The sequence below is a fragment of the Mustela nivalis genome (assembly GCF_964662115.1).
Source record: "Mustela nivalis genome assembly, chromosome: 6".
NCBI classification, from domain to species: domain Eukaryota; kingdom Metazoa; phylum Chordata; class Mammalia; order Carnivora; family Mustelidae; genus Mustela; species Mustela nivalis.
The window spans coordinates 20,541,940-20,566,425 of NC_139025.1; the positions used below are offsets into that span (position 1 = coordinate 20,541,940).

At 35.8% G+C, this 24,486-nt stretch overlaps 1 protein-coding gene across 8 annotated transcripts in view; it reads right to left on the minus strand.

Annotated features, from left to right (window-relative positions):
- DIO2 (iodothyronine deiodinase 2) overlaps positions 1–24,486 on the minus strand; it is a 202,594-nt gene that overhangs the window by 31,018 nt on the left and 147,090 nt on the right. Inside the window, exon 4 of one of the 8 annotated variants that reach the window (XM_082736344.1) lies at positions 13,532–13,608. The exons of the other annotated variants lie outside the window; for them this stretch is intronic. The gene's annotated coding sequence lies outside the window, so the exon portion shown is untranslated. The remainder of the gene's footprint in view (positions 1–13,531; positions 13,609–24,486) is intronic. 8 annotated transcript variants of the gene reach the window in all.

Here is a 24,486-nt window from a genome sequence, read left to right on the forward strand (position 1 = left end):
TCCACAATTACATCTTTAGTTCTTTGGTCTTGTACTTTGCTATTACAGTATCAGCTGATTTGTTATAGAGGGCAATATTCCTAGAAACAATCCCACACCAGGACAGCTAGCAGTAGCTTAACTATGCACAAGTGACTGCAAATAACATAAATACATCTCGGTAAACCTGAACTAAATGCATTTCTACTAAAAATATCTGCTGTTCTCCAACACCACTGAACACAAAAGTATTAAAGAATAATAGTCAGGATGTAAAGAGACAGTTGATTTAATCAACTGTGGTTAAAATACCTCACTTGCGTAAACTTCGCAACAATATATGACTATATAAACATGTTGCAAGTCAAGGGCCTGAGGCTTAGTTTCATTAGCAAACTGTAAAACTGTCTTGGGGAGAATTGTGAAGGCCATACCCTCTGTCCACCCATTCCTATCCTCCCTTATTTTTTCCCGCATATCCCAGTACAACTTTGTACTACAAAGTGACTGGCAAAAAATTTAGTCATATAGTTTTCATTGGGGAAATTTATGATACTAGAATGACTATATTAATTGTAAAAAGAAGATGTCATGAGGATTTAAATGACTGGGACCCCAGGAACAGGGTAAAACAATGATATAGAGATGGTGTACTTGAAGAAATAAGTACGTGAAGGCAACTTCATTCTGTGCACATTCATTAAACAACAGGTATGATGCACCTGTTGATCCAAGTACTGTACTTAGTGTTAGAGACAAAAATAGGACTACAATCTGGACCTTGCCCTCTGAGAGGTCCTCATTTAAAAAATAATGTGTGTAATCAAATTCACATGTGTGAGATATGTTCCTATATAAAGATGCATAAAATCATGAAAAAAATGAGAAAAGATAGGTAAATATTTAAGTCATCTCTTTTGGAGGATGAAAAATTAAAGCATATAATGGAAGAAATCACAAAGGAAAATCTGTAGATGTTATATGGAAATACAAGTCTACTTACAAACTATTGCCAACTGAGTGAAAAGACAAAGAATAAACTGGGGGAAGAAATCCAACATATTTATTGCAAATGGAGGTTAAATATAATTTCTCTTTAAAGAGTTATTTAAATTAATTGAAAATAATCAACTCAATGGAATAAGCAAGAGACATGAATAGGCAATATAAGAAAAAATATAGCTAAAACAAATATATAAATATATCTAAAACAAATAATAATTAAAAAATAACAATTAAATCAATTGATGATACTATGTTTCACTTAAAAATTACAAATATTTTTTGTTTTAAAGACAGAAATTAACCCTGATCAGGATATACTGAGATGACAATTCTAATATATTATTAATAGAAATGTCAATTAGTATAAATATTATGGTAGAATGAATAAGGACTCCCAAAGAAATGAGGTAAAAAAAATCAACAAGTATCTGACAGAGAGAGGGAGTACAAGCAGGGGGAGTGGCAGCAAGAGGGAGAGAAGCAGGCTCCCCACTGAGCAGCTAGCCCCATGTGGGGCTTGATCCCGGGATCTTGGGATCATGACCTGAGCTGAAAGCAGACACTTAAACAATTGAACTACCCAGGCACCCCCAAAGATTTTTTTTTTTTTAAGAAATGAATGAAATGCTGTTCATAGTAGTATTGCTTCTGATGGCAAAACAGTAGAGAAAAACTGCCCAGTAACAGGGAATAATTCAATAAATTATGGAGTATGCATATAAATAAATATTTTACAGTTATGGATTTTTAAAGGATTATTCAATATTAAAACTATGCCAGGGGTATGATATGGAGATATTTTTTAAATAGGCCATAAGAATGTATATATGGAAATTTTACAGAATGAGGTTCATCACAGTGTGCTATAACAATGGAGAAGGAAAGGAAAACATGAATGTGCAACAATAAATAAATTATAGTCCACCACATTATAGGATATTATGGAGCTCTACTAGGGACTACAAGTTACTTGTCTAATGTCCATTCTACTCTCTTCTCATTTCTTAACATCATAACCCCATTCTATTTGAGACTACTTGCCAGATAAAATTCTACATTACCAACCTCTTTTACAACCAGGTGATCATGACACTACATCTTAGCCAATGAGATAAAAATGTTAGATGTTAGTGTTAGATGTTAGATGTTAGATAGAACTTCTGAGAATATGCCCTTAAAGGTCAGATAACTGGTAGGTTTTCTTTTTCCCATTCTTCCATTTGTGTTTCTAATGAGGACATGGTGGCTAGAGTCCTGGCAGTCATCTCAGACTCTGTGACAAACCTGAGGATGGAAACTACATGCTAAGTCTAGTAGAACAGAAATATAAAAACATCCTTGGTCCCTAATGACCACAGAAATGCCAAAAAAGCACTAGATGGATTATTTCTGGTCTTCTTTAACGTAAGAGACATATAAACTTTTCTGGTATTCAAGCCACTGGTGTTTGCTGTTATAAGCATCCAAACTTAACTAACATAATATTTTATTTTAAAATTGTGTTTGGCAGCTGTGATCACCAAGATAGCATGGTACTGGCACAAAAACAGACACATAAACCAACGGAACATAGAGAGCCCAGATATTGATCCTCAACTCTATGGTCAAATAGTCTTTGACAAAGCAGGAAAAAATACCCAGTGGGAAAAAGACAGTTTCTTCAATAAATGGTGCTGGGAAAATTGGACAGCTATGTATAAAAGAATTTTATACATAATTTCATATTCGACCATTCTTTTACACCATACACAAAGATAAACTCAAAAACGGATGAAAGACCTCAACGTGAGACAGGAATCCATCAAAATCCTAGAGGAGAACATAGGCAGTAACCTCTTCAACATCGGCCATACCATCTTCTTTCAAGACACGTCTCCAAAGGCAAGAGAAACAAAGCAAAAGCAAACTTTGGGACGTCATCAAGATAAAAAGCTTCTGCACAGCCAAGGAAAACAGTGAACAAAACAGAGAGGCAACCCACGGAATGGGAGAAGATATTCGCAAAGGATGCTACAGACAGAGGGCCAATATCCAAGATCTATAAAGAACACCCCCAAAACAGATAATCAAGTCAAAAAATGAGCAGAAGACATGAACAGACACTTCTCCAATGAAAACATACAAATGGCTAGCAGGCACATGAAAAAATTCTCATCATCATTAGCCATCAGGGAAATTCAAATCAAAACCACATTGAGATACCACTTTACACCAGTTAAAATGGCAAAGATTAACAAGGCCAGAAAAAACAAATGTTGGAGAGGATGTGGAGAAAGGGGAACCCTCTTATACTGTTGGTGGGAATGCAAGTTGGTGCTGCCACTTTGGAAAACAGTGTGGAGATTTCTCAAAAAATTAAAAATAGAGCTGACCTGGTAATTATAATACCGGGTATTTACCCCAAAGATATAGATGTAGTGAAAAGAAGGGTCATATGTACCCAATTTCATAGCAGCAATGTCTACAATAGCCAAACTCTGGAAAGAACCAAGAAGCCCTTCAAGAGACGAATGGATAAAGAAGATGTGGTCCATATATACAATGGAATATTACTCAGCCATCAGAAAGGAAGAATACCCAATTTTTGCATCAACATGGATAGGACTGGAGGAGATAATGCTGAGTGAAATAAGTCAAGCAGAGGAAGTCAATTATCATATGGTTTCACTTGCTTGTGGAACATCAGGAATAACATGGAGTACAGGACATTAGGGGAAGGAAAGGAAAAGTGAAAGGGGGAAAACTAACCATGAGAGACTGTGGACTCTCAGGAAACAAACAGGATTTTAGATAGGAGGGGTAGGGGGATGGATGAGCCTGGTGTTGGTAATTATGGAGGGCATGTATTGCATGGAGCACTGAGTGTTACAAGTAAACAATGAATCTTGGAACACTGTATCAAAAACCAATGATGTATGGTGACTACCATAACCCACAAAAAAATTCAAAAAGTCAGGAAGAAAACAAGGATTATAAAAAGTTGTCTTTGGTAATATTGCGAAAATAGGTAATTCAAGCAAATGATCCCACTGCTAACAAATAGAAAAGTCAGACAAAATTTTTTTAAGATTTCTTGAAGTTATGAGACTCATCTGGCATGTCTAATCTAATAGTAAGCCATTCCCATGAAATCTTAATTTCAGATATTATTTTTGTTTTCAGATCCATAGTATCTGCTCGGAAAATTTTTTAAACTATATTTATCTGTCAAAATTCACCATCTTTCTATCAAATTTATCTATTTTTTTTTCTACTTTCCATAACAAATTGTAATAGTCATTTCAAAGTCCTTGTCTGGGGGTCTGGGATATGTATATCTCTTTGATTATGGATCACATTTTCCTCTTTCTTCATATGTTGCATAATTATTTTATGTATGCCAAAAAGGACAACAGACACTGGAGTCAATATTATTTTCCCTCAGAGGGCATGACTTTCCTTTGTCAGGCAGACAGGGAGGGTGACTGGCCCTTTTGAACTAATTAGGAATTGAGCTGGGTAAACGTTTGGGGTTACCACTTCAATTAGACTAAGTCACAAAGGTGTGAGCTGTTTTGTGTTTATTATAAACTTTTCCACCTCACAGAAATTTGGCTTCTAAGTACTGGGACTAGAAATAGTTTTATTGAGTATTTCATCCCAGTCTCCTTCCTTCAGAATCCTAGACAAAAGTCTTATGGAGAAATATGGTGAGGGAAAATAGCTACGCACTTAGGACTCATCCAATTTCCAAGTGGCTTGTCTATCCCTGCATTAAAAGCTCCTGATTTCTCTTTCCCTCAGCAATTTCTGCCTGTCTGTGTAGAAACCTCAAATTATGACTGGACTTGGTAAAGCCCCCAGAAGAACATGGCTGCCAAACTTTGTCCATGTAGAAGGTCTCTCCCATCTCTGGAAATTAATTCCTCTAGACCTCTACACACTCACAGTTTTCTGATGACTTTTGTAGACATAGATACAGAGATAGAGATATAAGTAATAAGCATATACAATTTTTAAAATCATGCAGGTTTTCCTAGTTGTTACAGAAAAGGCAATGTTCTGCCACTATTTAATATATCTTAAAGGAATATAGAAGTTTCTAGAACTGTAAAATAATATAATTCAATTAAAATTTTTTTGCCACTCCATGCCTGCATGACTTTGTAGCTAAATTATACCAAATATTTAAGAAAGCACTAATAAATCTTATCTTAAATAAGTCTCCAAGAGAACAGAAAAAGAGAAACACTCTCCAACTCATTTTTTGAGGCAACATAAACTTGATATCAAAACTTATAAGGGAAATGATAGCCAAATCTCTCTCAGGATTATAATTGCAAAAACAAAAAAAAAAAAAAAACAACAAAAATTGCAAGACCTAATTCTAATCTAAGTTTATTTGCAAACAAATAAAAGAATAATACATCACACCTATTGGGCTTACTTCAGTAATTTGAGGCATTTTAAGCATTAACATAACTTCTCACATTAATAGAGAAAGAAGTAAAATCATATTGAACATCTCAATATATTCAGAGAAAAGAGTTAATAAAACTCAACAGTTCATAAAAGAACTGCAATCTCTGTGAACATGGAGTAGAAGAAAACTTCTTCAATTTGATGAAAGTTATTTCAAAAAATTATAGGAAATGCCCTACATAATAATGATATAGTAAAGCTTTCCCTCTACTATGTAGTAAAAAATGAGGATTGCCATTATCACCAATTTAATAAACATATATGAAAAGTAGCAAATAAGAAAAACTGGTAAGATTTTATACACAGAAAAATGAAGAGAATCCACAGATAGGGTGCAAATTCAGTGTATAAAAATCAATAGTATTTTTTAAACATCAATGAACAGAAAAATGAAAATTTAAATTATAGCATCTATAATCATATCCAAATACATTACTTGTTTAGAAGTTGACCTAAGGAAATAGGTAAGGAGTCCCACACAGAAAAAACAAAACAAACAAACAAAAAACAAGAACAAAAAACAAAATATTACAAAAAGAAGCAATATTCAAATGAGATGCAAGCATTATCTGCAAAGGGTTAGATATTAAATATTTTCACCTCTGTAGGCTAGCTAGTTGCAACCACCCAACTCTGCCCTGTAATGCCAATGCATAAAGGCAGTATAAACAAATGGGTGTGGCTGTGTTTCAGCAAAATTTTATTTTCAAAAACAGGCAGAGGACCATATTTAGCCAATGGGCTATCATTAAATAATAAGAGGAATAAAATATATTAAGCTATAATGAAGATACAATAAACATATCTATTCTTTCCAAATTGACCTTTTCATTCAAATTTCTTACAGTCAAAATTCAGGAAGTGGGTTTTTGTTGTTGCTGTTTGATAGACAGCGACAAACAAATTCTATAATGAAGGAAATTTAAAAAGGGCAGAAGTTTGCCAATCCTGAAGGACAAGAATTAAAGAACTTTAGCCAATGTTGAGACTTATTTTAAAGTTTCAGTAATTAAGAGAACATGGTATTGCCAACAGACTGGATGCTTAGATCAGCAGAACAGGACAGACTTTTAATACCCTTACAACAGGTTCATGACCAATGTGATACTCTGAAGCACTGGAGAAAGAATGGTCATTCTAAAAAATTATTCTAAGTTATCTAGATAGGAATATCATAAAAGAAAATCACTCTCATATTATGTACAAAAATCAACGAAAGGTATATATGGTAGATCTAAATGTGAAAGATATAACAGTGAAGGCCCCAGAAGAAACTACAGAAGAATATCCTTAATAATTTGAGGTAAGCCAAAATTCTTACGCAGGACATACAGAGCACTAATGCTAAAGGAAAAGACACTAAAATTAATAACTTCCATTTATCAAAGGATATTTTAGGAAAGCAAAAATGTAAGGTGCAAAGAAGCCATCAGATGAAAAGATGCTCAACTTTAGGAAAATGTAAACCAAAACCACAAGAAGATAGCAACACACCACGGTTGGAATGGCTAAAATAAAACTGGTAATCCTAAGTGTTGGTGAGAATATGGGACATCTAAAATTCTTATATAGAGCGGGTGGATTCTAATGAGTAGAACCACTCTGGAAACATACATCCTATGATGTAGTTGCTACATATATATATCAAATATACATATTTAATAGGAGATATATATATGTATGTATGTATACATATATATATCACATATATATACATATATATCAAATATGTATATTTTTGTAATATATATTGTAATATATATTTGATATATATGTATATATATACATACATATATATATCTCCTATTAACAATTCGATTTTAGATACACTTCAAAGAGAAATACATGTGTGCATACAAAAGAATGTTCATAGCAGCACTATTCATGATAACCTCACACTGAACCTCACACTGAAAACCCCCCAGATTTTAATCAATACTAGAGCAGATAAATATTTTGTGGCACAGTTATTCTATGGAATACTACACAATAATAGAAATGAATAAACTACTGTCCCACATACAAAGTGGATAGAGCTCACCAACATAGTATAGGAAATAATTTGCCAGACACAAAAAGAATGTATATTACTTCATTTAAATAAATTTTTTAAAAAAAACAAGCAAAATGAACAATATTTTTTTATTTTCTTTTAATTTATTTGACAGAAAGAGGTACAGCGAGAGAGGGAACACAGGCAGTCGGGGTGGGAGAAGGAGAAGCAGGCTTCCTGTAGGGTGGGGAGCTAGACGTGGGGCTCGATCTGAGGACCCTGGGATCATGAGCTGAGCCGAAGGCAGACGCTTAACGACTGAACCACCTAGGTGCCCCTGAACTGTAGTATTCTAAGTCATGATAGAAACATTTGTAGAGGGAGAGAAAGTAGTCACAGAAAGAGCATATGAGGGTTATCTGGGTATTTGCGATACCTATTTCTTGATGGGGTGATAATTACATCTGTAGTTCCTTATTATTCTTATTTATTTATTTACTATCCTATATTTATTATTCTTCCTTATTATTGTTTATTGTTATTCTTTATTATTTATTTATATGCATTCACATTATATTAAAAGTTTTGCTTATTCAGGTAAGTGAACAGTTTCTCTAATGCGTGGAACAGTGACCAAAGGATAAATAGCAATATAAAATGCTCATTTCTAGATAGAATTTATGAATATTTATTTTAATTTACATTTGTATCATTATACCACTGATTTTCTTTTTAAAAATAACAGGATTCCACATTCATCCATACTAAGAAAAAATCAGTATGATTTTTTAAATTAAAACTACTTCAAGTTTGTCAGGACTGAATGAGAGGACGTTAAAGTCATTAATCAATATGGATAAATAATAAAGGGGAAAGGGCAGATTTTGGCAAAAAGAAAATCCTTTATATAGCTTAGTTTCATGGAGGGCGAAGTAGCAAAATAGAGGAATCAATCACATAAAATAATTCAGTCAAGGCTGAACGGATAGGTTTAGGTCTTGCCAACAAAGATGTGACAGCTAACCATGAGTATGGGAGAAATTTTTAAAGGGAAATGTAGATTGTAAATCTGTGTGCCAATTTCTATCAAATATCAAAAGGTTTTGATTATGAGTGGACTATCTATTAGGAGAGAAGTTTTTACTCTGGAGTAAAACTCCATTAAAAAAAAAAAACTCCGGGTGCCTGGGTGGCTCAGTGGGTTAAGCTGCTGCCTTCGGCTCAGGTGATGATCTCAGAGTCCTGGGATCGAGTCCCACATCGAGCTCCCTGCTCAGCAGAGAGCTTGCTTCCCTCTCTCTCTCTTTGCCTGTGATTTCTCTCTGTCAAATAAATGAATAAAATCTTTAAAAAAAAAAACAAACTCCATTAAAACTCCATTTTAATGTTTTCATTTACTTCCGAGGTGAATGTTGCATTACCTACCACATTACCTTATACGTGGTAGTTTTTATATAAATGTTTGATTAATGAAATATTTGTTTACCAAATTTGCTGATAATGTAAATCTAGGAAGAAAAGTAAACACATGGATGTCAGAATCAGAGCTGAAAAGATCTCAGTGGGCTAGAAAAATGTAACCAAATTTCCAAGATAAAGCAATAGGAATAAATGTGAAGTCCCAAGTATAATTTTTAAACAACTAACCTCACAAGTATAGGATAAGAAAGAAAATCTTATTACAGAGACCTTAATGTGAAAAGGCTTCAGGTTTGAAATGACACAGAGCCCAAGATAAATTCATGAGGTGTACAAGGCTACAAAAACCTAGGTCAGTTTTAGGCTATATCAATAAATGCAGTGTCCCAAACAAGAAAGTTAATAGTCCCATCAGACATTTTGCTGGCCAGAACAAACTGGAATGTTGCACTCGGTTCTGGCCACATGTCCAGGGGAAGGTAGCCAAAACGGTGAGGTATCTGGAAACCTGATTTAAAGAAGGTTGATTTTTTTTTTTGGGGGGGGGGGAATAAAAACAAAAAAAAGCCTAAAAGGGGACAGGGCAACTGTCTTTGAGTACTTAAAAAGCTGTCATGTGTAAGTAGGATTTGATTCTCTATGAAACTTTATAGACCAAATAAAGAATAAGAATTTTAATCCCTCAGCTTAACATAAAGAGATTATAAGGTAGACATGGCCCAAACGAGGATGGGTTATTCATGAGATTAATCAGTCTCTGAAACTTTTTTTTATTATGTCGAAACATTTCATAAAGTGGTACATTAAACAAATTTCAACAGCTTAAAGAATAATAATATTTAAAAATCCACGTATTTAGTGCTAAGGTAAAGGAAAAAAAATATCAGCAGTATTTTAGAAGCCACTGTCGGACAGAAATATCTTGAATTTACATGTATCATATCTTTGTTTTTCTTAGAGTTTTCCACCTATGGAGGTTTTCCTAAATAATAGAATGTTAGTCGTGTACTATAGGAATTAATCATGCTGATCTGTTCCTTTGCCTTGTTTTTCCCCCTTAACTTGCAGTTTTGCACCTATACTGATGGTGGTGCATAGTAATGGTTGGATGGTTTTCTCTATTGAAGTGTCCTCCATTTGTATGGATATCTCACAATGGTACTAAATTAACATATAAAGATGTTAAATCAATATTTAATGTTAATTTAATATTTAAATATTAATATGTGCATTTCAGCTGTACCCAGCTGCTCTTAGACAAGACCCTACCAGGAACATTCTTGTTTTGTATATGTTTCATGGTGCACAGTAAGGAGTTTCTCTGGGTTCTAGAGCAGGAAAGAAACACACTAGTTCAACTTCACTTGGGAACCCCAGACAGTTCCGAAGAAGTTGTGCCAACTGACCATTCTGCAGCATCCAATGAGTTTCCATTGCTTCATGTTATCACCAGCCCTTGCAGACTTTTAATGTGGTCCAAATGGTGTGTGAAATATATCTAATTGTGATTTTAATCTGTTATTCCCTTAAAGCAGATAAGGTTGAGTAGATCTATGTTTATGAACCATTTGTGTTTCATATTCTATGTAAACCTCTTTATTGTTTTTTGTTTTCTTGTTTGATGATTGGTTTTCTATTTCTCTACTGAGTTCTGCTCTTTCTTTCTGATGCACAGCTACTAATCGCTTTTTGATTGTTTAATCTTCTCCTGGAATGTATCTTGCTGTTTTGCATTTGTTATGGAATTTTTAAATATTAATTTAACATCTCTAAATGTTAATTTAGTACCACTTATCTGTCTTTTCCTTTAGGGCCTATCTTTATTTAATTTTTTCAAAAATTAAAAATACATTCTTCATTATTGAATCCTAAAGTGTTCTTTAGTTTTGGCTTTGGCATTTAAATCTTTATTCAATCTAGAACTGATAGTTGATTATGGTATATGGTAGGAATTTAATTTATTTTATCATTTTCATATGATAATCATTGATATAAAAGGTTAGCATTTGGTAATTATTTTTATACGTTGAGTTGAGTGTGAGGACTCCCTTTGTTCTTCTTTGCAGGGAAAGATACACACACACACACACACACACACACACACACACACACACCCCGGCTTTCCTCTTCAGGAGCATGGGGTTTAGTTTCTTGGGCATATGCTCTACAATATATATTTTAAAGCCAGCTTATCCAATATCATAAAAATAAAACAGTACAATATAAGAAATCCTACTGAGGTTTTGTAGATAATTCCTTTTAACCTGTAAATCAACTTGGAGAGATCTGACAATTTATACTACTGAGTTTTCCTATCCAAGAACATTACCCACTTTAATTCCTCACAAACTCTATTACGCATTTATGTCATCATACCCAATAATAAACTTTAGTGTATGACTTTTGTATCTAATGGTCTCACTCCATGCATATTAATTATAATAAGATTCCATTGGAATCCTTAGAATGTTCCATCTAAACAATTTTTACTTCATTTTGATATGAAAAGAAATGTTTCCAATATCTCATGGTTAAATATGATGCTTACCATAGCATTTTTGCAGATCCTTACATTAAATCAAGTTTCTTTTACAAGTTTGCAAGGAGTTTTTATTTAAAATGGATATTCAGTTCCACCAAATGCTTTTTTTTTTTTTAACTTACTTAGTATTTTGTCATTTGGTTTCCCCTCTCTGCTAATGTGATAATATATTTAATCTTAGACTATCATTGAGATAAACCTACTTTAGTCATGGTTATCTCTTTTATATATGTCACTGGATTTTATTTGCTATTATTATGTGTCCATGCTTAATAATATCATTGACCTAATACTTATCAATAGTCTTGCCTGATATCAAGATAATATTAACCTTATTAGACGCACTTGGGAATGATCTTTTTTGTCTTCCTCAAGAGTGTATATGAGTTTAGAATTATCTTGACAATTTAGTATCACTTGCCCATAAAGCCTTCTGAGCATTATACTTTCTTTATGGAAACATTTTTAAACTCCAATTCAATCTTCTTAATGATTCCATAATTAGTCTTATATTTCTTCTTGGGTCAGTTTCAAAAACTGTATTTTTCTGTAATTTATTGACTTTACCTAGGTTTTCAGATATTTTGGCATAGGTTGTTTATAATATCCTCCTAATCTGCATAACATCTGTCCCCTTTTCACTTCTAATGTTGCTTATTTGTAATTTCCGCCAAATTTTTCCTGATTAATCTTGTCAGTGTTTCATTTATTAGTACTCTTCAAAGAACCAACTTCTAGTTTGATGGATTTTCATTGTATTTCCTCATTTTTCATTTTACTATTCTGTTCTTATTATTCTTTCCCTTCCCACTTTTTTAGGATTATCTTGCTATTCTAACTTTTTTAAGTTCAATGCTTAAGGCACTTGACTTACTAATTTTGAGCCCTTCTTTAAGGCTAATAAGTGCTTTCTAATACCACTTCAATTACATAACAAGATCTTGACAGGAGTTTCATTATTATTAAATTCTAATTATATTCCAAATTTGTGATTTATCCTTTGACCCATGAGTGTATTTAGTAACATATATTTTAAATCCAATCATATTGTTCATTAGGGAATTAATGACTTCTGTCCTGATGGGACTGTGATTAGATAATTTATGCTACCAGTCCTTTGAAATTTTGTGGTTCACTTCATGACATTGCGCATGATCAGTTTTCATAAATATTTTAATAATTTTTAAATATTTTATATTTTATATTATATTTTAAAATAGAAGTATTTCATATGTGCTTGAAAAGAATGATTCTTATTTAATTGTTGGATGCAATATTCCATATAGGTAAATTAGAGCATTTTGCTGATTTTGTTGTTCAAGGCTTCTATACACACAAATATAAAATTATTTTAGTTGGCTTGTGCTATCAAAGACAGAGATACAGTACTAATGTCAATGGTTTTGTTTACATTTCTCCCTGAAATTTTGTCAGTTTTTAAATTGGATTTTTGAGCTAATTGTGTACATAAAATTTGAGAATGTATTTCCTAAACTTAACCTTTCCTCTTTTTTTTTTTTTTGTATTTCTCAAAATCATAAGTAATTCTTTCACCTTCCTGCATACTTTGGATGATACTGAAATAGATATTGATAGAGCAGCTTCTTTTGATTAGTATTCGACTTGAAGTCCAGAGGAGTTGAATGACAGGCCCAAGTTCACACAAACAATTCACAGAAGTAGAGTTAAAAACCCACACTTCCTGACTCTCAGTCCAGTACCCTTGCTATGGGTCCCAACAGAGTGAGCATGATGTGGTCCAGAGGGCAGAAGGGAATCAGAAGAGAATGAATGGTATGTGCTAACAAGCAATGGGGTATGAGCAGGGACAGCTATAGAGGAGGAATGAAGGTACCAAGTTTGAATTTTTTGACAAGGTGTGATGACAAAATAGGATTTAAGGAAGCCTATAATTTTAACAATATTCAGGAGAGAGAAAAGGAAATGAGACTATTTAGGAGGGTCCTTGCTCTTCAAATCCCATATAGTATAATGAGAAACTGAATCAAGGCAGAGGGAATGAAGAGAAAGGTAGACTCAAGAGCCACCTTCGGCAAAAATGACACTTCAAATGACTTCATGGATTTTAGAGATTTTAGAGATGAAGAAAATCGTAGAGTCAAAGATCCTACCTCATTTATGTCTGTTGTACCCTGACAGCGTCATTATTTCTTAGGTTAGAAACCCAAGTTGGAAAACAGTAGTTGGCCTAGAGGAAGAGAGGAAATAATGAGTTTTCTCTCCATGCAATGAGTCTGCTATTTCTAGGAGACAACTGAAAATAGAGGACTAAGAACAGACCCAGATCCAGACCAGCAAGGTTTTTTGTTTTCTTTTGTTGCTGATGCTGAAGGAGGCTACTTGCATGGAAATGATAGTTGAATGTTTGGATTAGGCTCTATGTTTCTTAAACATTTCTGTTTTTAGGGCACCTGGGTGGCTCAGTTGGTTAAGCAGCTGCCATTGGCTCAGGTCGTGATCTGGGAGTCCCAGGATTAAGTTCCACATCAGGCATTCTGCCCCTTGCCCCTCTCATGCTCTTCTCTCAAATAAATAAAATCTTAAAAAAAAATTCTGTTTTTAGGGCACCTGGGTGGCTCAGTGGGTTAAGCCTCTGTCTTCAGCTCAGGTCATGATCTCAGGGTCCTGGGATCAAACCCTGCATCAGGCTCTCTGCTCAGCAGGGAGCCTGCTTCCCTCTCTCTCTGCCTGCCTCTCTGCCTACTTGTGATCTCTGTCTGTCAAATAAATAAATAAAATTTAAAAAAAAAACCTTTAAAAAAATAATTTAAAAAACTCTGTTTTTAAACAAAAGGTATCATTTTTGGGCCACAATTTTGAAATTAAAAATGTCTGTAATTTATTATTATTATTATCTTTTAAAAACTGATATCAAAGATTATGGCAGCATGAATAAACTATTGGACTACTCAGGGTGCTTTCTTGGACAACTACTATACTCCAGGTTGCTCTTGAGCACCACTACATCAAAAAATAAGGTTTATTGCTACAGAACTTTAAAATTCCTTGTAGACCTCCTCTTAAAGTAGCGGCAAGGCTCTACTCTGTTTAATTCACAACCATTAAGATCAAAGCTTTAAGTGGTACATCTGCTTGTGTAATTATCACTAGTGCCAGAATACGGCTTTGTGAATTTGGTCACAATGAACTCTGAGGAAATAAGCAGCTGGAAAGGCTCTAAGAGCTTTCTCCCCAGAAGTTTAAAAAACTGTACTCAACCCAGTGATTTTTTTTTTTTTTCAGTGAGTTTGGTTTTGTTTTTTGTTTTTCCAACTGGATATAATAAAAATGTCTGAGATTTTGCTACATAATATGATCTTTCTGGAAGGGTCAACACTAATGTTTTTAGGCCAGTTCAGCAGGCTTGAGTTCAATTCTGAAAGTGTGTAAGTTTCAACAGGATTCTAAAAAATCCACCCAAAAGAGCCGGCATTTGTCCATAGATTATTTATGTCGACCTCTTCCACTGGTAGAATAGGGAAGTCCTGGAGGAACCATTTAGTTGTCTGCGTATCAATTGTAAAATACTTAGCAACTCTGAAAACACAAATTCAAATCCCCACAAGGCCCACTCGGCCCTCCCTGCAAGGTACATTCATGGAGTATAATGCTGTCTGCTAAAGAAGGCTTCAGGATGAGACTTTTATATTAATACAGAGCACAAGGAACTCTGTTTTTTAAGATCCCAAGCCATTTTTGATATCAGGAGAGGCCTTAGTGCTCTCAGCCAAAATTTCTGGGACTCAGCTAAAGTTTTGGAGCCATTGAAAACTTGGCTATGTATATGTAATCTCAGATTAATAATAAAAGAAACATTTCTTTTATTTAAAATATCAAAATGTATTGAATATCTAGAGTAAATGAAGGGCTTCAAAAATGTCTCCCTGCAACAGTACTAGAAGAATCTATATTGGCCAAGTTTTTACCTCTGAACTTCATATAGAACCATGAAGCATTTCCAAAAATTTCAGTAATATTTTCTTTAATATTTTTTCGGAGGAAGAGATTTTCTTCTGTTTGTTTCACGGAGAAACCTGCTAGCTGTCCATGTTTATCTTAAAGCATCCTTTCTTGCTAGTCTCATTTCTCATGCAAGAACAGATGGGGCATGAATGAAACTAACTGGCATTCTCCTAAAGACTCTCTCTCCCTCTGTCTCTGTCTCTGTGCATTTTCATGTGTGGTTCCTCCTGCTGCCAAGGCTGACCTATCCCACATTCTCTTTTAGTTAAGTCCTAAGGATCCTTTAGCACTCAGCTGAGCTATCCCTTCTTCCAGAAATCTCTGGCAACCCCAACTGTCCTTCTTCTCCTTTGACCAGTTTAGGAACCTTCCCCCAAGGTCTGTCATTAACACTCCTCTATGTATCTCGCCTTCCAGCGAGAATTCCTTACATACAGACTGCCTTATTTGTACCTGCCATCCCAGCACCCAGTTTAATAAATATTTGTTATAAGTGCATAATGAAGTCCTAGCAAACGATTCTTTCATTCATTTGGCGGAAGTAAAAAAGTGGATCTTTTAAAGTGGTTAACAGATTGCATTCATTCATTTATCCATTAACAGATATTTATTGAGAAACAGTTCTGTGTCTGGCACTTTAAACACAGAAGGCTGAATGATGAACAAACCAAAAATTGTCCCTCTTCTCATAAGCTTGTATTCTAGTGGGGGAGACATACTACCAAACAAACCAAAGCAAACAAACGAGTAAATCTACAATATGATGTCAATTAGTGTTAAGTGCTATGAAAAAAAAAAAAAAGAAGAAGAAGAAGCATTCAGAGGCAGGGATAGAAAGTGAATGTGTGAGGTGGAGTGGGGGAGTTCGGAAAAGTCCTTTCTGACCTGAATAATGTGAGTGAATGAGAGCTAGCTGTGGAGAGAAGAGCATTCCAGTTAGGAGAACACCATGCGAAAGGATTCTGAAATGTAAGCACATTTGATGGGTGTGGAGAGCAAGGAGCCTGTAGGGCTAGAGCAGAGAGAGTGAGGGCAGAGTGGTAAGAGATGGCTCTAACGGTGGCTATAATGAGCTAGATACAAAGAGCTTAGACCACCCCTCTTAGGAACATAGCATGGGCTGCTTATAACGCAACCGTGAAGGGACCCATTTGAAGGGTTTGATAAGAGACATGATGTGGTCTGATATAGATCTTGGACAGAGCACATTGGCTGCTAGGTAGAATTGGAAAAATTGGAATGTAGGAGCACAAAGAAAACTATAAGGAAGTTTTTAGAGTAATTCGAGCAAGTAATGATGCTCACTTTAGCTAAGGTGACCACAGTGGCGGTGGTGGAAAGCAGTCAGTTTTAGGATCAGTTTTGAAGGCAGAGAAAATAGAATTTGGCTTTTAGTATTGTGAAGTTATGTTTTCAGTTTATTACAAAGTAAATCAGGATCAGGCTAATCCTGTGATTAATTATAAAACTAACAACACACACAGACACATATGCATAAATATACACATGTCAAACTAATACAGCTAATGACACAAAATACAGGAAGTCCTTGGTTTGGTGTGACCTGAGGTACCATTTTCAGATGTCAGGGGTGACTTAGGACAACCCCTGAACAACTGCTCCAAATGAGCCACCTGTGGATGCTCTACCTGATTAGTGTATAACAACGGTTTGTCAGCACCACTTCACACATGCATTGACCTATGTGAGCCTGAAAGTTAGTGTGCCTGTGGGAGTTACTTCTAGCCCTCCACTATCACAAAACCCTGGTTTGGTGTCAGCCCAGAGAGCCTGAGCTCCCCCAACCTCCACTTCAGAGATATGATGGAAAGAGGAGAGGCTTGGAGTTTGAGTCTTGACTCTGCCACCAAACTGGCTGAGTAACCTTGGATTAGTTAAGGATAGTTAACCTTTCTGAACCTTAGTTTACTCATTTGTGAAATGCAGATGTGTAACAAACATAAAGAGATGCAAAGATATTCTTCCCCATTCAGCCTCTTGTGCTTCTGGACCTCATTCAGTCTTTCCCAGAAAAGTATGGCATCAAGGTGACTCTGGCAAAAACCACCAACAGGGACATCAGTGGCATATTCAACATTCATAGTCATGTCCATGGTCAGAATCTGTCTCTGCTATAAAGACCTTTAGCTTGGAACTACTCCCATCTAGTGACATCACTGGGACCCCTTGCTGTCTCTGTAACAGAGTCCAACAGACAGCTTCTAGTCTCGACTTTCCATTAAAATCCTTGGCACTCTTAAGGGTAATAACACAGTCAGCATGGCAATCCACACACAGATGATAATGATGTCTCAGAAAGGAGCCATCAAACTGAGATGTTTTCAAGATTTGGTAAGTCAGTCTCTTTTCTTTATCTTCCCTTTTGGTCACTGAAGGGCTAAAGCCACTTTAGTTTCATTAGTTTTAAAGTAGCATTTTAGGATAAAGGCTAAAATTGCTCCAGTGGGAAGGAGAGAAAAAGAGGACAGACAGGAGCCAAGGGTTGTGTTGAGCAATGTGTCAATACAAGCAATGGAAATCATCAGCAGACACTGAGGGCAAATTGCTTTCATATATAGAAATTATACCACAATAAAAGACTGATAGATGCTTACACAGCTGTGGTTATTAGGGCTACATAATAGCATTTGTTCAAAGCAAATAATGGAGTAGCAGCAGGCTCAATATGACAGGCTTTCAGACCTTACCAACAATAAAGAAGGGACAAGTACCAGATAAGGCAATAAAGTAATTAGGCAAAAGAATAAAAATTAAGCCCTGGGTTGATGTGACGGAGGGGAAGTGATGTGAGGAGGCTTTTAACAAGGCAACTTTTCTAGTGTTTCAGGTGAATTCTAAAAAGCTAACAGGTTAACAATTTTCAGATAATTTTATAACCTATATGTAATTGAAGTGGTGTTTGTGAGTCACTTGTTTGGTTTTCACTGAAATTTGGAATTTGGACTGTGTAATGATTGGTGTCAGAAGGGAGATGGCACATGCAAAGAGTTGGCAACTTGTCTTCTTTAGAAGGGGATACCTATGAGCCCAATAGATCATATAACCTAAAAACTTCTTTCCTGGCAGTGCCTTAGAATGTATAATTTGAATAAAGTGTATTATTGGAAATGGTGGTAAAGGATGAACTAAAATAAGATTGTGTTTTCTTTTCTGTTGACATCATCTTTTAATACACCCCCTTGAGTAAAACTAGCCTCTCTCTTCTCAAGAAAAAATAGGTCTTCTTCCTTTCCTTGGACAAATTTTACCTGAGCAATAGCATTTGGTTTTGATAAATATACCCTTCAATGTCATAAGAAAGGCAATCACTGTATTTACTACATGTCTCAACCTTATATGATTCTGCAGTGCTACCCATTGAAAGTACCAAGAAGATGGACAACTTCACCTATTATATAAAGTTGAATATTATCATATAGTGATTATTACATAGTCATTTTTACAAATTTGTGGCAAAAAGTGAACCTATAGCTATTGTTAAAAAGTTATTGGAATGATCAGTCAACCAACACCAATTCAAGGAATGTTGTAACCCCCTGACTATAATCCCCTGATTATATTTTCTGCAAGCTATATTTCAGGCCCTGTGACATCCTTAAAAATGTCTTGTTTCTTTGGAGCCTGAGAGTCCACTGGTAATAGAAGAGTTAATCATGAGTTTGTAAAGCTTAAAGTCTTCACAGTCTCATTTGTGTCTTTTTGTTCAACAGAAAGAGACTTTGAGAAAGTTTGACTGACATTTATGATAATTACATTTGAAGATTAAAATAATTTAGGGTTTTGAAAGGTTTAAAAATTATACACCATATTGGGCCTCACATGATTATGGCTTCCTCCATATCATTTCAGTCGGGTGTTGAAATCCATTTGATGTGAATGTAATAGTCATTTTAATGGATATTGTTAATTCCTTGTTTTCAGCATAATAGATAAAGGGGATTTTAATTAAATTCATTGTGTGAGCACTTATCGGGGTAAAAAGGTTCACAGAATTATTATTTTTCTGGCATAACATGTAAAGAACATTGGAAAAGGGAAGAGAGCAATATCAAAGTGTGGCTGGCATGAGAAGTCAAGCTAGCTTCATCTCCTGTGTGGATGATTTGATGAGGCAGGCTTCAAACACTGGAAAGTAGAGCCTTGAAACCATAGTTTCCATAAGGGACCAGCATGATATAACAACATTGCTTTCTTTCTTCTTCAAACGTAATGGCACTCTGGAGGTCAGAGTTCAAGTGTCCTCAAAAATCTCAATAGAGAGCCAAATCCCTTATCCCATTAGCACTCAGCTAGAAAAATAGCAAGAAATGGCAGGAGCTTTTGTTTCAGTGGTTCTACTTCCCATGCTAGTTCAGAAAACCAGAAGATGGGCTTTCCCTCAAGGTTTTAGGACATTCCTGGTTATAATCCTTGGATGACTGAAGTCATTGGCCTGGTTACAAAAGAGCTATGACATTGTGAAGGATAGCAATCAGGGAATCAAAGGCCCAACAAGAACTGCTGAGATGGTGAGTTTGTTTTGGTAGAAGAGAAAGGCCTGAATTATTTATTCTGTAGAATTTTTACAACATATTATCGATTGACATATCTCTTTGGGTCATTAAGCTCAGAAACAGTGGCCTTAGCTTACTACTCACAAAACTTTGTCATAAATTCCTCAGTGTTGTTAGACTACATTTAAACAGCATAATCATTAAATGTAAAAGTAGACTGGGAGCTTCCACTGGAAGAAAATAGTTAAAGCAGTTTCAAGCAGCAGCCATAGCAAACGAACCTTACAATAAATGAACTCACTATCCTCCTATCTTTAAAGTTTTGAGTTAGGATGCTAAAATTAAGTCATGCAATAGGTGTGTACACACACACACACACACATAATATGGATATGCCAGTAGTTTTCTCTGGGAAGAGGAATTATATGTGATATTCTTTTCTTTTCATGTGACTATATTAAATGATAATATTCATTATTTGTTAAGATCTATACAAATACTTGACAAATTGAAAAAGTAACTAACTTATATACAAAGGTCTCTCTCTCTCTCTCCAACACTTGTGCATATATATATACTTATATATCACTTTTCCCAAACCAAATCCAATTCCTTACACATTCAACATTTATCCTAATAATCTTTTCAAGATTTCAAAGCAGTTGGTGTGCAGAGGAAGGCAAAAAACATAACTCCATCACATTTTTTTAACTTTCTCAAATTCAGTGAAAGGGATTAATATATATTTTGGGGGGAGAATTTCTACTTCTAACATGAACTCCATTATATCACTCTTTCTTTCTTGATTAAAATTCTCAGGGGCACTTCTTGCCAAACTCCTTGCCACATTTATCAATGTTCACCATGTGGCTTCTACCTCCCACCCTTTCATCCCTTAAAACTCTTCTCCCAGGGACGCCTGGGTGGCTCAGTTGGTTGGACGACTGCCATCGGCTCGGGTCATGATCCTGGAGTCCCAGGATCGAGTCCCGCATCGGGCTCCCAGCTCCACGGGGAGTCTGCTTCTCTCTCTGACATTCTCCTCGCTCATGCTCTCTCTCACTGTCTCTCTCAAATAAATAAATAAAATCTTTAAAAAAAAAAAAAACTCTTCTCCCAAATCTCACCAATGACATCTTAATTACCCAACTATGGTATCTTTGCTCATTCTTTCTCTTCTTTGATTCTTCTGCTATATTTGATACTTTTGTACCTCCTCTTCTTCCTTTAGAAACCAAAGGTAAATGGATTTTATTACTCAACACTGTGGTCATCCTTCTCTAATTCCAATGCCTATTCCCATCTTTCCTAATTTCGGTGGGTTTTCTTTCTTTGTTTCATCCACTCTCACTCTCTTCTAGGATCTGTTTTCTCCTTCCACTCCCCCATGTAAAAGCTATTTCCAAATCTGTTTCCAGTCTTCATGTCATTTTATTTCTATAACATTAATTAAAAACTTTCTATATATTTAACATTGTGTTAGGCACTGGTTTGGACTGAAAACAGAGTGATGTGTATACAAAGGAGAAAGTGGCAGATTCTGCTTATAGAGGAGTCTGGAATGACCTCTGCTAGGAAAGGATAACCCTCATAGGTGATAATAAGAGATTAAAGTTCTTAGATTTCATCCCATGGATGAAGAGAAATTGAGGATGTTTAAGCCAGGAAGAAACACTGATTTACATTTTAGAAAGATTGGTGAAAGCAATGGAGGAAAATACTCAGCTAAAGAGGAGAAGATTATTGGAACTGTTGGCTGGGTGAGAATTGATTCAGGCATGACCTAATTAAGCATCGATGAGGATGGAGAAACAGAGATGGACAGACATGAAGAAGTGGTGAAGAGTCAGTGTCAAAGAGGTAAAATCTATAGGAATTGACACTGATTCCATATAAAAAGGAGGGAGAGAAAGAAAGGAAACCAAGATGACCCCTAGGATTCCGAACAAACAGGCAATATAAGAAGTCATCTACATTGGTGGGAGAAACAGTGGGTTGGGTTTTAGAAACGAAGAGATTGAGATATCTCAGGGGAATCTGGGGAGTATTGGCTAGATGTGTCTGGACTTTTTGCTTTGAATTGGAATATAATGTGATACTGCTAACTGTAAGAGAGTCCAATCATATGATTATAACGGGAAAATGAGGAAGTTAGGGAGAAAGTACAGAATAAGGAGAAAATAATACCAAAGCAGAGTCCAGGAAGTATCAGCACTTAATTGATAAGCAGAAGAAAAGTCTACAAAGGAAAAAGAAATGATTGCCAATTCTATAAACCTACCTGCACTGGCAGTCATATTCCCTGTTTTCATTTCTGCTACAAGTGAAGTGTCCCACTAGTATTTCCTGCCCTCTCAAGCAACTGTGCAAATAACTCCAAAATCTGTATTGATTAGTCAACCTCTCTTGTAAACTCCTTAATAACACTCTCCAAATCCGAACCAAATCTATTTTCTTTCTTACATAGCCCCTGATTTTTACTTAATCAAAATTACTCCTTTTCTTCAAATTTTTGTATTTGCTATTCTGCCCTCTGCTTTTATTCAGACTGCCCTCTCTTCCTGGGATTCCCATATACTCCAGACCCAGCATCTCCACCAGCCATCATTTATCATCCTAATCATGGCCTAAGAGAAGCTAAAAAGAGCCCACACTGAGGTCACTACCATCAAAGGGTAAAGAAGGGAGAGTACTAATATTTATTCAGGATTTATTCATAACCAGAACTGTGCTAAGCTGTGGATATGTGAGTGCTTGTGAATAAATACCATTTAATCTTCACGACAACCCTAAAAAGTCCCTTTTATATAAGAACATACTGAGACTCATTCATGACTTAATGAATATTTATCCAATAAAAACCTATATTATTTGCTAGGCACTCTACTAGTAGCTAGCTAATAAGCAATGGTGAACTAAACAGAGCCTCTAGGTTGCCCCTATCAAGGGTTAACAATTGTGGGAGAAACAAATATTAAAAATATAATTATAGAAATAATGTATAATAGAAAGTTGGAGGAAGGGCCATACAGCAGAAGGATCAGGAAGATAATTCAGGAAAGCAGGCCTCTTTTCTAAGACAGGAACACTTTAGCTAACATTTCAACAATGAGTACCCAGGTGAAAGGAGGGACAATGATGTGTGAGGCAAAAGAAAGAGACTATTAAAAGTGTAAAGAACTAATGAAAGGTCAGTGATGTTGGAGGGGTTGAAGCAAACTGGAAAGAGGTGCTCCTTGAGACTGGAAAAGTAGGCAAGGACAAGATTTTGCATGCCCTTGCAGGCTGTGTTCAAGAGTTTAGATTTTAGGGGCACCTGTGTGGCTCAGTTGGTTAAGTGGTTAAGCATCTCTGCCTTCAGTTCAGGCCATGATCCCAGGGTCCTAGGATGAAGCCCTACGGGGCTCCCTGCTCAGTAGGGAATCTGCTTCTCCTTCTCCCGCCTGCCATTTTGCCTGCTTGCGCTCTCTCTCTCTCTGTCAAATAAATAAATAAATAAACCAATACAATCTTAAAAAAAAAAAGAGTTTAGATTTTACTCACCAAGCAATTAGAAGAGATTGAAGGATTTTAAGAAGCACAGTTACATACGGCTAGCTTTAAAACAAATCAGGAAAGCTAAATAAAGTAAGTTATCCATTTAATGGTAGAGCCAAAGATTAAATGCTAGGTCTGGTGTGTACTATTTGTAGGAAGCTTGTAATCTCAGTCCAAACCCAATCTGAAAGGTCTGACCCACCTCTTGTTTGGTGTGGGTGGTCTCAATCCAGATTCTGGTGCTTCTTGTTCAAATGCAAAGATTTAGCTGACAATCTGAATTAAAGAAACTTTCCCTTTGACATAGGGAACCCTAGGGCTATCCTTCAAGGGATGGGTACCTCAAAAAAACACCATCTTTTAGTAAAGGCAAACTTGTCTACCTTTCAACTCAGGATCATCCCCTAGAATGACGTTTGTGGTTCAACAAGGTGTTTGGGATGGTGCTGCTGCTGTTAACATCAGGTCTGTCATTATCACGGTTTCCTAGAAATACAGCTAGCTAACCAAAGGCAGCACAGGGTGATGGAGCCTGATTCCCTAGGCTCCAAATCTGGTTTCACCACTTATTAGCTGTATAACCCTGGGCTAAGCCTGTTTTCTCATCTATAAAATGTGGATGGTGATAATAATAATAATAGTACTTAACTCACAGAGTTGTGAGGATTAAATGAACTCATATATAAAGCACTTGCAATAGTACCTAGCACAGAAAAAGTGCTGCCTGACATCGGTTGTAGTCATCAGCTAGACCCCAAGACCTGACCTGTACTGCCCACCTACTTGTCCTCGCTGACTTTTGTCCCCATTTTTCCTGAAAATCTTTTTTCTAGCTTATCTCTTAACTCAGGCCAATGGAAACAGAAACCACCCTCAAGAGATTGTGTCTGTCCTGACAAGACCTTCAGCCAGCCCAGATCATCCAGACCAGTTAGAATGTAAACCCTGACTCGTGTCTGCAAAGATGGACCATTGGAGTGACCTCTAGAATGACCAACAACTATCTTTACCTCATCATAATACTAAAATCTCCATCCAAGGAGGAGCACAAG